We start from the raw sequence: 12,904 nt of genomic DNA on the forward strand, positions 1-12,904 counted from the left end.
GGGGCGGCAGGAGGGAGGAAATACTGTAGGCAGAAGGCACGTTGGCACCAGAGTGAAGAGAAATGGCAGGGGGCGGCTGTTGGGTCAAGTGGGTATTGCAATGTGTATTGCGCTGATTGGATTCGGAAAGTGGAATGTCTGCGGTTTTGCGGTTAATTAGCAGCGCTCCGGGGTGGTAAAAAAAGGTGAGATTGTGAGCCAAGCCCTCTTAGGAGGGGGAGGACAGATAGGGGGTATAAAAAAACCTGTCAGTCCTTGTTTCGGGGTTCCTCCATTGCTGCGGGAGGGACCCACCTTTGCAAACATGCCCAATAAAAAAACTTCTGTCTACTGGACAACCGAACCCGTGTCTGTCATTTTCTGACAAAATTGGCGAGCCAGCCAGGAGTCCTTGACGTGGACCGGACTGTGGGGAACCGGTGAGTAATCGGCCGTAACACCCCGTTGAGGTGTCTCCCGTTTTCCCCGGAGTCGGGTCCGGGACGGGACTCCAATCGCCAGTCAGACAGAAGTAAAGAGGAAGTCGGCCGACGAGGGGACCTCCGGGAGGTCTGGTGAGTACAGCCTACCCATAATCTCAGGGAGATTAGCGTGGTTACGAGGCGTTGGACGCCGCAAGGGGACAGAAGAGTCCGGGACCTTCTGTAAGGTGGGAAACGTAGTCAGGAAGGATGGGTAAGGTGCAGAGTAAGAGTGTAAGGCCAGGGGCCAGTGGGAAAAACGCAGTAGGGGGAATCCCCACGGATTCTCCATTAGGACAATTGTTGCAACAATGGGAGACACCCTGGTTGTGTCCATTCACCAGGGGTCTGGAAAAACCGACCATGATAACTTTGTGCACTAAAGAATGGCCAAAATACCATTAGGATACTCTTGGAATCCCCAGTAATTACTGGGTGACCCAACTAAAAAACTACATTGTGGAGCATAAAATGTTCACACAGGAACCCTATGTGGAAGTCTGGTTCCATGTTCATTGGGAGGGGCCTCGACCCAAGTTAGCCAAAATTTTTGTCCAAAAAGAACAGGAGGATGAGGAGGACCTCTGGCTGACTGGACCTCAATGGGGGCCGCCACCTCCTCCTCCTCCTCCTACCGCTCCCCCTCCGGCACCCCCACCCTATCCCGGGCTGCGGAAAGAGCTGGACCAGCTGAACCAAGACATTCAGAACTTGCCCTTTATTCTAAGGTCGGCCAGTGCCTTCCCAGTCCGGGAGGTCCCGAACGGAATGAATGCACAGGGGGTGGCCGTCACCAGTTACGTAACGGTTCCCATCAAACCCAGTGAGTTGAGGAAATTAAAAAAGACCCTCCCTCATATGCAAGAGAACGCCCATACCGCCGCCGAACAATTGGAACTTTTTCTCGGCCCGGTGGAATACTCCTGGGGGGAACTGAATTACATTTTAGCCCACCTCTATACGCCAGAAGAGAGGGGCCAGATTCGGCGAGCTGCGCTCGGGGCTTGGGAGCGAAGGAATGCAAATGTCCCGAATGCCTCGGCCGCGGATACTAAATTCCCTCTGGCAGACCCAAATTGGGATCCCAATAATGCCGCACATCGGCAGAACATGAGAGACATGAAAGAGATGATTTTGGAGGGCATCCGAACAGCAGTGCCCCAGGGGAAGAATTTGACCAAGGCTTTTGAGGTAACCCAGGGGAAGGATGAATTGCCCGGAGATTTTTGTGAGAGGATCCGGGTTGGCCTGACCAAATTCTCGGGCGTGACTCCAGACACCCCAGACTTTGAGACCTTGTTAAAAATGCAGTTCGTCACCAAAGCGTGGCCAGACATTCAGAAGAAGATAGAAAAACAGGAGGGTTGGACCGAACAGGGGATAGGGGAACTCCTAAGGATTGCTCAACAGACCTATGTGGGGAGGGAGGAGGTGAAGACCAGGCAGAAAACTCAAATGATGATGGCAGCCGTTCAGGCGGCGGCCAAGAATGAGACGAAGGGGGAGGGACTGAGGGAGGCGCGACCTTCTCCCCATCTGGTCCGGGGACCTTGGCCCAGGAGAGGTGGCGTCGACCCCAGAAGGGAGAGGTGGACTGGGGATAGGCAAGGTTGTTTCCACTGCGGGCTGGTAGGACACTTTGCTCGGGACTGCCAGGTGGATCGCCCCACGGGTGAGAGGAGTTTCCCCCTGTACGACTAGGGGGGTCATGGTTCCCCAACCGGGACCCACGGGGAACCCTTGGTAAACATCACGGTGGGTCCCACCGGCGAGGAACGGCAGTTCCTCGTGGACACCGGAGCCTCTCGAACATCGCTGTGCCAACCGATCCCAGGGATTGCAAAATCCCGGGGCGCGTCGGTATCGGTGATGGGGGTGGGAGGCTCTCCGGTCAAGGCAGACGTACTGGAGGGAGTGAGACTGGAGTAGAATGGGAAGGAGGTAACTGCAGATGTGTTACTGATCCCACAGGCGGGAGTGAACCTGCTGGGAAGGGATCTAATGGGTAGTCTAGGAGTGGAGTTGTGGAATGTGGAACAGGCAGAAAGGATGTGTTTGTTGCGGGAGGCGGACGTGGAGGTTGTGAACCCTGAGGTATGGGCAGGAGGGGGGGGCGGGTCGGTTTCGCATCGCCCCAATTAGCATCCCCTTGAAACCGGGGGTGACGGGTTTGCGGCAAGCCCAATACCCGCTATCCCGGGATGGGAGGCGTGGGCTGAAGCCCATCATAGATGGGCTGAGGCGGCAAGGGCTGTTGGAACTGGCTATGTCCCCCTTCAACTCCCCTATCTTAGCTGTGAAGAAGGACAATAGTTACAGGCTGGTGCAGGATCTGAGGAGGGTCAATGATTTGGTCTTGGCCCGGACCCCGGTAGTGCCTGACCCCTACACTTTGATGGGGAAGATCCCTCCCGGGGATCGGTGGTTCACGGTGATAGACTTGAAGGATGCTTTTTGGTCATGCCCTCTGGCAGAGGAAAGTAGGGATCTGTTCGCCTTTGAGTGGGAAGATCCGGAGACTGGGAGGAAGCAACAACTGAGATGGACGGTGCTGCCCCAGGGGTACACCGAGAGCCCCCTCTTGTTTGGACAGGCATTGGAAGAGAAACTCCAGGGGTTCCGGGCCCCCGGGGGTTCTCGGGTGCTGCAGTATGTGGATGATTTGTTGGTGTCTGGAGAGAAGGAGGTAAAGGTGAGAGAAGACTCAGTGGCTTTATTGAACTGGTTGGCTGAGGAAGGATTGAAGGTGTCAAAAGGGAAGGTCCAATTTGTGGAAAGGGAGGTCAAGTATTTAGGACATGTACTCCGGAAGGGCGAGAAGTTGATTGATCCTTCTCGGATACAGGGGATAATGCAGTTGAAGCCCCCTCATACTAAAACGGAGGTGCGGCGGTTTCTGGGTCTAGTAGGATATTGCCGGCTATGGATAGATGAGTACATGAGCAAGGCTCAGTTTCTGTATGAGAAGTTGAAAGGATCATCTGACAGGGTAGAATGGACAGACGGGGACACAGAGAAGTGGGGAGAATTACGAAGGAGCCTGGTGACGGCCCTGGCTCTGGCTCTACCGAACCTGGCCCTCCCCTTTCACCTGTACGTTACAGCCCATGGGGGAACCGCCATTGGAGTGCTGACTCAGAGACGGGCTGGGAAATATCAACCAGTGGCCTTCCTGAGCAAAGCCCTAGAACCGGTGGTGAGGGGATGGCCGACTTGTGTGCAGGCAGTGGCTGCCGCTGCTGTGCTAGTGACAGAAGGGAAAAAACTCACTTTTGGGAGCCCCGTGATTGTCCATTCGCCCCATCAGATCTTAAGTGTGCTTAGTCAGCAGGCGGCTGCTTGGATGACAGAAGGAAGGATGTTGAAATATGAGACAGTTCTCCGGATAAGTCCTGATGTGGTGGTAGGAACAGACAGGAATTTGAACCCAGCGGAGTTTCTTGCGGGGGAGCGGAAAGAATGGGAGCCGGCGGAGCACGAGTGCTCCACCCTGTTGCAGCTGCAAACAAAGACCCGGGAGGACCTGCAGGAGGTCCCGCTGGAGGAGGGTGAGGTCTGGTTTGTGGATGGGTCTAGCCGAGTAGAGCAGGGACAAAGGAAGTCAGGATATGCGATAGTGACGGCGGAGGGAGAGACAATAGAGAAGGGGGCACTACCAGCGGACTGGTCGGCCCAGCTGTGTGAAGTGCACGCTTTGAAACGGGCACTAGAGTTGGGAAAGGGAGTGTCCCTCACCGTCTACACAGACTCGCGATACGCCTGGGGAGTAGTGCACACTTTCAGGAAAATTTGGCTGGAACGGTGTTTACTCACAACTGCTGGGAAGGAGGTGAAAGCTCGGCAACTGATAGAGGGGATGATGGAAGCTCTTCAAGAACCCGACAGGATTGCAGTGGTGCATGTAATGGGACATCAGAAGGGGGACTCGATGGAGGCAAGAGGGAACCGACTTGCTGATCGCGTAGCAAAGGAGGCAGTGGAGGGTGTCCCCATTGCCATCATGATTGCAATCCCCCAGATAGAAGAACCTCCGGCTTGGGCACCGGGGAAGTTGGACGAGGTGCTGCTGGAAAGGGAAGGTTGCAGGGAGGAAGCAGGTCGTTGGGTTACAATTGAGGGGACCCCAGTAGTGAGCCGTGCTGACATGAGGGGGATGTTGGAGAAACTGCACGAAGGGTCTCACTGGGGGGTGCAGGCTTTGGTAGACACTGTAAAGCTGTGGTACTGGAGCCTGGGGATGTGGACAGAGGCGCAGGCTGTGTGCTGGAAATGCCTGATTTGTCAGAAAACCAATCGCAAAGCCATGAGGAGAAGGGAGAGGGGAGGAAGGCCCTTGGCAGTGTGGCCCTTTCAGCGAGTCCAGGTGGACTTTACGGAACTCCCTCCTGTGGCTGGGTTGAAGTACCTGTTGGTACTCAAAGATCACCTCACTGGCTGGGTGGAAGCGGTGCCCAGCCGGAGGGCAACTGCACAGGTAGTAGCAAAAGTTCTCCTGGAACAGATCATCCCCCGGTATGGGATAGTAGAGAGTCTGGATTCCGACAGGGGGACCCACTTCACCCACAAGGTGCTGCAGGAGGTCATGCAAAGCCTGGGGGTTCGATGGGAACTCCACACCCCTTGGCATCCTGAATCCAGTGGGAAAGTGGAAAGGGCTAACGGGGTATTGAAGCAACATCTCACCAAACTGGGATTGGAAACAGGGCTACCTTGGACAAAGACACTTCCGTTTGCCCTGCTTCGAATGCAGACAGCCCCTCGCAAGGATGTGGGGGTCTCCCCATTCGAGCTGATGATGGGAAGACCTTTCCTGGCTCCAATGGGAGAGCCTATCCCCGAGCTAAAGGATGCCTTCCTGAGAAAGTATCTCCTGGTACTGTCACAATCTCTCTTGTCTTTAAGAAAACAGGGACTCCTCGCTCAACGGCCCCCCTTGCTGGAAGACCAACACCCCTACAAGCCAGGGGATTGGGTCCTGATAAAGACGTGGAAGGATGAGAAGCTGAAACCGTCTTGGGAGGGACCATACCAAATTCTCCTGACAACTGAATCAGCGGTTCGGACCCGACAGGGGGGTTGGACCCACTACCATCGGGTTAAGCGAGCTCCCGACCCCCGACCATGGACTGCCCAACCGGGAGACGGACTCAAAGTAAAACTTAAAAGGAACTGAACTAAGGCAGGGGAGGAGATGACCAACATAAAGGCTTGCATCCAGGTTATTCTGTTATGTCACTGCTTAGATGCTCTACAGCACAGCTCTAACAACAATTTTTTTGTAGAATTGGCACAGACAGCTTTGAACAGCAGAACTTTTTGTGTGGGGTAACTCTTGACTGTGAATGGTGTCACTTCCACCTGTTTCTTTGGAATGCCCATCAGCTTGGAAGCACTGAAGAATGTTACTCAGATAGCGAATATTGATATCACTGGGGATGATCCCCCGTGGGGGGGGATGTTCTATCATTTTGGGTCTTCTCCCACACCAAGACCCTGGACTAATCAGAGGCAAATGGCTCTAAATCTCTTGGGGATAACCAATGCAACTCAATGTGTATATTTCAACAATACCCAGAACCGTACCCACCCATTGCCCTCAAAAGGTCCTGCTTTCACTTGTGGAGGGGTCTATAATATCCCTTACGCCTCAACCCCTCTATACTTACCTAAAGGTTTCTTTTTGTTGTGTGGACATGAAGCTCATACCTATGTTCCAGCCTATAGTTCAGGGAGCCCTTGTGCCGTAGGGCGCCTGACCTCTCTATATGCCCTGCCTCCAATGCAAGCGCACCCATCAAAAGAAAAAAGAAAAAGGGAGCTGCCATCTGATTGTGAGAGTGATGTGACACTCTTGTCCGAAACAGAAGCCATGGCTCTGGCCCTCTCCTTAGTAGGGGTTCCTGCACTAAGCGGAAGAGCTTACCTGGACCTAAGGAAGGTGGCCTGCCTCCTGGCTAAAAGTGTCAACCTTACATCCTCTCTCATTGCAGCTCTCACTGAAGAAGTCACTGAGATCAGGAGGGCGGTCATTCAAAATCGGATAGCTATAGACTATCTCCTATTAAGGGCAGGACAAGGCTGTGAATCTTTTCAAGGTCTTTGTTGCTTTAACCTAACCAACAATGAGAATTATATTGAAGCAAAACTAGCCAAGTTGAAGACCTTAGCCTCTCGCATATCCGAGGATCCAGAGGGATGGAATTGGTCGTGGCTCACTAGTTGGTTACCTAACTTTGCTTGGTTAAAACAACTTTCTGTGCTAGCTATTGGCTTCATTGCCTTACTGGTCCTAGTATGTTGCTTAATGCAATGCCTCCCTGCTTGTGGAAATTACCTGTCCCAGTGTGTGAAGCCCCGGGTCCGGGACGAGGGAGCAATCCTGTTAGCCAGGTTTGAGGCCCAACAGAGGCGTGAAAAGAAAAAGGGGGGATTGTGAGAAGGCAGGGAGAAGTGAGGGCCTCAAACGAACCATGTTTGCTAGGGGAGAGCGCTGTGCACCATGGGGCAGCCTTGGGGGGGGCGGCAGGAGGGAGGAAGACTGCAGGCAAAACGCACGTTCGCACCAGAGTGAAGAGAAACGGCAGGGGGCGGCTGTTGGGTCAAGTGGGTATTGCAATGTGTATTGCGCTGATTGGATTCGGAAAGTGGAATGTCTGCAGTTTTGCGGTTAATTAGCGGCGCTTCGGGGCGGTAAAAAAAGGTGAGATTGTGAGCCAAGCCCTTAGGAGGGGGAGGACAGATAGGGGGTATAAAAAAACCTGTCAGACCTTGTTTCGGGGTTCCTCCATTGCTGTGGGAGGGACCCACCTTTGCAAACGTGCCCAATAAAAGAACTTCTGTCTACTGGACAACCGAACCCGTGTTTGTCGTTTTCTGACAGTGGTGAATGCATATGGTGAAAGGTCTTAGAATTAGGATCTAGGAAAGAGGGTAGGTGACATATTAACTGTAAAGAATCTGTTTTCTTTGATTGTAACATTTCTCATCTTTGATTCGCCTGACAGTATAGAAAACGATATGGAAATATATACACCGTATTTTTAGGGCCTACCCCTGCAATAGTTCTCTCTGGATTCAGAACTGTGAAGGAAGGAATGACCAGCTTCTCAGAAGAATTATCTCATCGACCAGATGATCCTTTCTTGGATGTTTTGGCAAAAGGAAGGGGTAAGTGCAAATAGTAATAAATTGTACACAAATAACCATGTTGCTATTCCAGTTTGTGGCAATATTATGCATAGCACAAAAAAGGAGTAAGGCAAAGTATACAAAATGATTGAAAGGCATGAGATAAGCATAAGAAATATTGCTCAATCCAGTTTACACCAAATTATTATGCATGTTCATAGTTTCTATCGGGTCCATTAGATGCGTACATTGATTCAGACATTGCTTGTTTTTCATTAAACCTCTTCTTTTTTCTGAGGATCTCATCAACTTCATCCAGCTCCACCTTTCCCCATCTTCCCCTTCCTCTTGAATGCTTTCCTCTCTCACATTTTTGTTTTGGAAATTCAATTTTCAGCACTTCTCCCTTATATGACCAACCCACCCAAAGGTACTAATTTCATTTTGACCACTCACATATGCATTCAATCTACATTGACTGATCACAAACCTATTCTTGACCCTCTCTGTTTTTGTTTTACCATATCCACTTAAATGTATATGTCTTGAAGTCACCCCACACAACTAATACTTTCACAAAATGATATAAGAACACATTCTTCTAATTCTTATTGCATCTGGTTTATCTAAAGTAAATCCTTCAACAAAGTTATATTTAAGTAACATTAGAAAAAATAAGACAAATATTGCTTGTAGTTATTCATGAAACCGTGGCTAGTAAGGCCTTTGCACACCTTTGGGTTGTGCACTAATTGTGCCCATTCCAGGACCAGGAGGCTCTGCTCAAAGTCACTCACACCCTCGTGACTAGAGCTGGATTATTGCAACAGGATCTACATGGTACTGCCCTTCAAGAGCATTCAGAAGCTTCAACTGGTGCAGAATGCAGCTGCGCAGATAATTAGTGGTGTGGGATATTTCACACATGTAACACCACTGATTCGTGAGGTACATTGGTTGCCATTGTGTTTCCGAGTGCAATTCAAGGTGGTGATTTTCACCTTTAAAGCTCTTTGTGGCTTGGAACCAGGTTACCTGTGGGACGTCTCCTCCCAGTTGTTTCTATCTGTCCAAGGAATGTCGGCTGGCAGGGACTAGGAGACATGACTTGGCAGCCGTAGCCCTGGCCCTCTGGAAAATTCTCCCTCCAGAGATTAGGATGTCCCCCAGCTCTGTTGGGCTTCCGTATAGCCTTGAAGACCTGGTTATGTGCCCAGGCCTGGGACCCTGAGTGTGTAAAGGGCCCTGTTTTCTGGCTATATTGACATCAAAGGTTATAATTTCCTTTGTATGTATATGTATGTATGTATGTATATGTATGTGTGTGTGCGTGTGTGTATGTATATACTGTGTGTGTGTGTGTGTGTGTGTGTATATATATATATATATATATATATATATATACACACACACACATCTGCATGTGCGTGCATCTAATATTGTCAGAACCTGCATCACCCAACTGTTGTTGTTTTCCATTGTATTGCATTCGTTGGGAGTTGGATTGATTTGTTTCTGCCACTTGTAACTAAGGAGGGGGGTGGTGGCTGTTAATGGTTGTAAGGGGAGTTGGGAAGCAGGTTAACCATATATGGGCAATTTAGACTGGCTTGACTGCCGGCCAGGCAGCTGGGCCCCAAAGAACCAGGAAGAAGCTCGGGGAGGAAGGAGAGAGGTCAACAACAGGTGAAGAGGAGTCACGACGCAAGGCAATAAGGGGAGGGGGGATAAATAGAGGGAGGTTTACCCAAGGAATTAGTTTTAGCAATGTTCTGTTTACAAGCTACATGTACCTCTTAATAAAGAAGTATTTATCTGACCCAAGCCTGGTTGTGTGAGAATGCTTCAGAACTGAGAGTTGGACATCGTGGACTTGACAAATATATTTATATCTAAGGTTATAATTTCCTTTGCGTGTGTATGTATGTATTTATATGCATGCACGTCTCTGTGTGTGTAATATTCATGTTGATTTTAACTCTTTTTCTGATTGTACTCTACTCAGAATCACGTGTGTGAGATGAGTGGCTATAGAAATTGAATTAAATAAATAAATAAATAAATAAAGGTTATGAGGACATACTCTTATTACAAGTATTAATCAATTCAACAATAGACATCTGTGTGTGCGTGCGTCTAATATATTTATATCTAAGGTTATAATTTCCTTTGTGTGCGTATGTATGTATTTATTTGCATCCACCTGTGTGTATGTGTAATATTCATGTTGGTTTTAACTCTTTTTCTGAGTGTACTCTACTCAGAATCACTTGTGTGAGATGGGTGGCTATAGAAATTGAATTAAATAAATAAATAAAGGTTATGAGGACATACTCTTATTACATATATTAATCAATTCAACAATAGACTGAGTTACTAGAAGATAATATGATTAGAGCTCTGATGTGGAATGGGGAAAGCCTATTTTGGTTGCATAGGACATATCTAACAACTCTAAATCTATGGTATAAGCTTTCAGTACTTTCTATGTACAAGAATTAAGTTTAGTTGGGATCTATTCCAACCTTATAAAAGATCTCAAATTTGAATAAAAACTGCAACCTTAATTATCTTACCCAAAGCCAAAGTATAATCATATTCAAAAAACAATGCGATACGTCTAGAAAATCTAGAGCAGGACCATAATACTTCATAGAAGCATAAGATCATTAAAATACTTAATCCCCAATATTTTAAAAATCACTTATTTCTTGTTCTTCCAGATTTGGAACACTGTTAATCAAAATTAGTATTCATCTACAAAAGTTTGAAGTTTCAATTTTGTATTCTTTCCCAACCTATTCTCTAGAAAAGAGTTCTTTTGACTGTAGCTGCTGGAGAACTCATGCTTATAATCTGCTGTGGTGTTGGAAGACAATAATCTTTTGTCGATCTTAGTATGAGAGTATTTGATTGAAATTGGGGAGGGGAGGGGGGTGTATATAAGATGGAATGGAAAGGGTATGGGTGAAACAGGTAAACTAGTTTGGGGGTTCTGTGGTATGGGCCAGATTTCTATGGTAATCAGCAGAGGGGGGTATGATGATTAGAAATGGCCATGACAGAATAATTGTGACCAGCAATTTGGTGCAGGTTCCCATTTCTGGACCAGTATCTCTTGGGGGTATGGAGTTCAGATTGCTAGTAGCCTTGCTCTCAGGCTACTGTTGGTGAATATTAGAGTCCATGCAGAATAAGACCTCATCTGTTAATTGAAGAACTGAAATTTATTCACCGAGTTCTGACTGATAAGTGATTAATCTAAGAGGAATCCAAATTGCTCTTAGATTAATCACGTGTCTGTGTCTGATCAAATTTGTACTGAATTCCAGATTAACACAATTGGTTAATTAAGGATTAGAAACTGCTCCATTTATAATAATATAACTTACCAATATCTTGATAAAACTACACTTCTATATCTTCCCAATTTATCTCTTCCAGCTCATGAACTTTTCAAAGAATATTGCCCCTCATATGGGTATTAACAAACTTAATATATCCTGGGTTCTACTACCTTGTTTCTGTAACTTTATGAACTCTTTCAGTGATATTAATGAAGCCTAGGAAATAATCATTCAGCCATTTAGCAATGAAGCTAACAATCTCAGTTTTGCAATATTTTCTATGACTCTTGCACTCAAACGTTTCATCCTGAAGATCAGCCATACATGGTCTAATGTCCACAAGATTGTTTTCAGTCTTGTTTTTAATATAAAGATTTTCTCCCATAAGTCATTTGTTAACAAAGGTATTCATTTACTGGCTGAAGATCCTACCCATGGACTCAGAAAGATTACCAAAGCTGTGTCTTGAAGAACAGTTGCACAATAAACTTCCTTGTGCCTGGGCAGCCCAACTTTCCAATACAATTTCCCAATGTGGATTTTCAACCCACTTCCCAGTACAATCAGACGTGAAGGCCAAAAAAAGTTTTAAGCAAAGGGTTTTGGCTGTGGCTACCCAAGAGTATATAGCACACCTTAAACATCTCAAGTCCTTGAAGTGGCTGGCCCAACACAAATCAGTCTTCCAATTCGAAAAGTATCTAACAATTCTTTTACCCCAATATCTTAGAAGAGCTCTCACCAGAGCTCGTTTCGACCAATTAGACTCTATGGTAAGATATGGGAGATTTCAAGGAGTCCCCTATGAAGAAAGACTATGTATTTGTGGCGCCCCAGCTATTGAAGATACGGCACACATCCTGTTTGATTGTAGATTATATTCAGCAGAGACGACTGACCATTTAGATTTAGATTTAAAAAATAAAAAATACTGGAGCGGCCAGCAGAAACTTTCCTACTTTTTACAGGGCAAGAACCTCCGTATCAAAGGCAGTTATAAAGAGGGCAGATTACTTAGATCAGATTGGTGTTGACTGCAGCGGCAATGGCTTGACATGAACTTGTATCATAGTTTTAGTTATATTTACATTTTTATTCATTCTTACGTGTATGTTTACAATGGCATTTATTTTATTTTATCTTACTTCTCTTATACTTGATATGGTCAATAGACTAAATCAATAAAGTTGGACTTGAATTAATACCAAGATTCTGAAAATTTATCAATTTCACTAGGACTATCAACAATGCCATACACTAGTTTAGACATTTCCTTAATTTGTTCATAGATAATAACTCTGATATTCCTTTCTTGTTGTTACTTAGTTTGTTCAATTGTTTTGTACCCTTCTGTCTTGCACTTCTCTTTGAGAGACTGTAGTTCTCTAGCTCCCTAATTTGAAGCTTGATTTTTTTCATAACTCTTCCTTGTTTTTTATACCACATGTGTAAATAGATCAGGCAAAGGCTATAGCATCTGGCTCACAATATACAAATGCATACTTTTCTTATAACTTTGGTTCATTGTTTGTTCATTTATTGCTGGCTCACCTCCAAAGTAATTTGCGCTCAGGCCCATAAACCAATTTAAAATATTGTACGTAATCACTGACAGATAAATGCTATAGTAACTTGATTAAAGTGGGGGAGTAAAAAAGCCATTTGCCTGTTTTGCTGGTTAGTTTCAATCTTGTGGGAGGGAGTCGCCCAGGGAATCTGTCTCCACTGAGAAGATCCTGCCTCTTGTGGCTGCCAACCAAATGGGTCTTAGTGGCAGCACTGCAAGTAGGACCTTGGGCTGCTCTGGGCAGATCAACAAGAGTATAGGTCATTCTGCCACACAAGACAATGAAAAATATAAAATGCGTATGATGCCTGTGACATATGTTCTTGTACATGAACGATTACATTGTCTCAGAAGCTTTTGAGGTCCATCATATAAGACAGAGGTTGGCAAGCACTGCAGCT

Source organism: Python bivittatus, unplaced genomic scaffold (assembly GCF_059951505.1).
Source record: "Python bivittatus isolate LINGU-HERP-01145 unplaced genomic scaffold, Pbiv_v1 ctg000980_np1212, whole genome shotgun sequence".
Taxonomy (NCBI): domain Eukaryota; kingdom Metazoa; phylum Chordata; class Lepidosauria; order Squamata; family Pythonidae; genus Python; species Python bivittatus.